Source organism: Rhinopithecus bieti, unplaced genomic scaffold (assembly GCF_001698545.2).
Source record: "Rhinopithecus bieti isolate Rb0 unplaced genomic scaffold, ASM169854v2 scaffold_6481, whole genome shotgun sequence".
NCBI classification, from domain to species: Eukaryota; Metazoa; Chordata; class Mammalia; order Primates; family Cercopithecidae; genus Rhinopithecus; species Rhinopithecus bieti.
This window is the reverse complement of record NW_016805314.1, coordinates 674396-678113: the sequence shown is the minus strand read 5'-3', so window position 1 is coordinate 678113 and position 3718 is coordinate 674396.

The window sequence follows — 3718 nt, the reverse complement described above, 5'->3', positions numbered from 1 at the left end:
CAAAAGCCAAAATTGACAAATGGGATCTAATTAAACTAAAGAGCTTCTGCACAGCAAAAGAAACTATCATCAGTGTGAACAGGCAACCTACACAACGGGAGAAAAATATTGCAATCTATCCATCTGACAAATGGCTAATATCCAGAATCTACAAGGAACTTAAACAAATTTACAAGAAAAAAACAACCCCATCAAAAAGTGGGCAAAGGATATGAACAGACACTTCTCAAAAGAAGACATTTAAGCAGCCAACAAACATATGAAAAAAAAAGTTCATCATCACTGGTCATTAGAGACATGCAAATCAAAACCACAACGATATACCATCTCACATCAGTTAGAATGGCAACCATTCAAAAGTCAGGAAACAACAGATGCTAGAGAGGATGTGGAGAAATAGAAAAGCTTTTACACTGGTGGTGGGAGTGTAAATTAGTTCAACCATTGTGGAAGACAGTATGGCGATTCCTTAAGGATCTAGAACCAGAAATATCATTTGACCCAGCAATCCCATTACTGGGTATATACCCAAAGGATTATAAATCATGCTACTATAAAGACACATGCACATCTATGTTTATTGCAGCACTATTCACAATAGCAAAGACTTGAAACCAACCCAAATGCCCATCAATGATAGACTGGATGAAGAAAATGTGGCACATATACACCATGGAATACTATGCAGCCATAAAACGGGTGAGTTCATGTCCTTTGCAGGGACATGGATCAATCTGGAAACCATCATTCTCAGCAAACTAACCCAGGAACAGAAAACCAAACACCATATGTTCTCACTCATAAGTAGGAGTTGAACAATAAGAACACATGGACACAGGGAGAGGAACATCACACACCAGGGCCTGTCGTGGAGGTGTGGGCTAGGGGAGGGATAGCATTAGGAGAAATACCCAATTTAGATAACAGGTTGATGGGTGCAGCAAACCACCATGGCCCAGGTAAACCTATGTAACAAAACTGCACGTTCTGTGAATGTATCCTAGAACTTAAAGTATATTAAAAAAAGAGAAAAATTAATCTATCAAAACTGACCCAGTAATTAGAAATATAATAGAATTAGCAGACCCAAACATTAAAGTAGGGTGTGTGTGTGTGTGTGTTTTAGTGTATCCCATGTTTAAGAAATTAGATTAAAAAATTAGTATGTTATATAGAGACATGCAGATATTTTTAAAAACTTAAATTGAACTTCCGCAATACACACCACAATGTCTGAAATGGAAAAGTCACAGAGTGAATTCACGATAAATTAGACATTGTATAAAGATTAATGAACTTGGCCAGGCACGGTGGCTCACACCTGTAATCCCAGTACTTTGGGAGGCCAAGGCAAGTGGATCACCTGAGTTCAGGAGTTCCAGACCAGCCTGACCAATATGGTGAAACTCCATCTCTACTACATTTACAAAAATCAGTCAGGAGTGGTGGCGAGTGCCTGTAGTCCCAGCTATTCGGGAGGCTGAGGCAGGAGAATCACTTGAATCCGGGAGGCGGAGGTTGCAGTGGGCTGAGATTATGCCACCGCACTCCAGTCTGGGTGACAGAGCAAGACTCTATCTCAAAAAAAAAAAAAAAAAATTAGTGACCTTAATAAATTCTATACATCTATGCCAATTGTAAAACAAAGAGAGAAAAAACTGGGGAAAATGAACATCAGTGAGCTGTGGAAACTTTTCAAGTGTTCTGATATATGTATAATTGGAATTACCAAGCGGAGAAGAAATGGCAGAGACAGAAAATATTTCTTAAAATAATGGCTAAATATTTTCCAGAATTTATGAAAACTATAATTCCATAGATCCAAAATCTCAACAAATCTCAAGCATTAAAAAAAAATTTTTTTAAATGATACCAACTCATATTGCTTAAAACCAGTGACAAAAAAAAATCCTAAAACACCCAGAAAGAAACACATATTACATAGAGGATCAAAGTTAAGAATGGCAGCACAAAAGCAGTAAGTATTTTAAAGCACTGGAAAAAAACTACCGACTAAAATTCTTTACCTAGTAAACACTGCTTTCAAAATGAATGTAAAGTAAAATATTTTCAGACATATAAAAGCAGAATTAATTAGCAGAAGACCTGCTCTGTAAGAAACAAATAAATTTCTTTCAGCAGTAAAAAAATATAAAAATAAAAAATATTCTAGATTATATTCTCAACTTTACAAAAGAATAAAGAACACCAGAAATAAAAACTATGTAGGTATATGTTAATATTTTTTCTTATTATTCAAATATATTTAGGAGATAATTATCTATTTAAAGCAAAATAATAACAATATATTGTGGGTTTCATAACATAAAAAAGTAGAAAGTAAGTCAAAATTGCACAAAGGCAGAGAGGGAAATGGAAATATATTGTTGTAAGATTCGTATACTATACACAAAGTAATATATTACTGCTGGAAAGTAGATTATGACTAGTGAAAGATTCATATTACAATACAACTAAAATCACACAACAGAAATACAGAGCTAATAAGTAACAAACAGATAAAATGATATTGTAAGAAATAATCCAAAGGAAAATAGAAAAATATGAAAAAGGGGAACAAAGAACAGATGGGACAAATAGAAAACAGTAATATGGCAGACACAAATCCAGCCACTTATGATCATGTTAAATTTAAATAGTCTAAATGCCCCAACTAAAATGCAGTAGTTCTCAAACTGTAATTTTACAAAAAACAAGAAATAATATATATAGTATACTGTCTATAAGAAACCCATATTAAATTTAAAACAAAATTAATTAAAATTAAAAGATTGAGAAAAGATATAATATTAACCAAAAGAAATTTGGAATGGCAATATTAGTGTAAGATAAAGCAGATTTCAGAGACAAATCCACAATTATACTTAGAGATTCATTTCTTTCTTTCAACAATTGTAGAACAAAAAATAAATTAGTAAAGATAAAGAAGACACGAAAAATACTGTCAACCGATTTGACCTAATTGACATTTATAGAACACTCCACCAAACAACAGCAGAATAAACATTTTTTTTAAGTACACACAGGACACAAACCAAGACAGTCTATAGTCTGGGTCACAATATAGTACATTGGAAATATTTAAGTCATACAAAACATATGCTCTGACCACAATGAAAGTAATTAGAAATGAATCATATTGATCAAACAAAAAATCAATAGCAAAATTAAAAAGTATTTTGAACTGAATATATATACATATCTATATACTATTACATTATGTAATAATGTATAATTACTATGTATACTGTATAATAGTAATAATATATAATTACTATTATATAATAGTACACATATGTGAAATTATTACACATATATGGGGCATTGTGAAAGACAGATGCTGGATATCACAATATATCAAAATTTGTAGGGCATAGCTAATATAGTAGTAAAATGGAAAATTACATCACCAAATTTCCAACTCAGTAAAAAAAGAAAGTTCTCAAATAATGACTTCAGCAAACCACTGCTCAGTGAAATAAAAGAGGACACTAACAAATGGAAGAACATACCATGCTCATGGATAGGAAGAATCAATATCGTGAAAGTAGCCATACTGCCCAAGGTTATTTATAGATTCAATGCCATCCCCATCAAGCTACCAATGAGTTTCTTCACAGAGTTAGAAAAAACTACTTTAAAGTTCATATGGAACCAAAAAAGAGCCCGCATTGCCAAGACAATCCTAAGTCAAAAG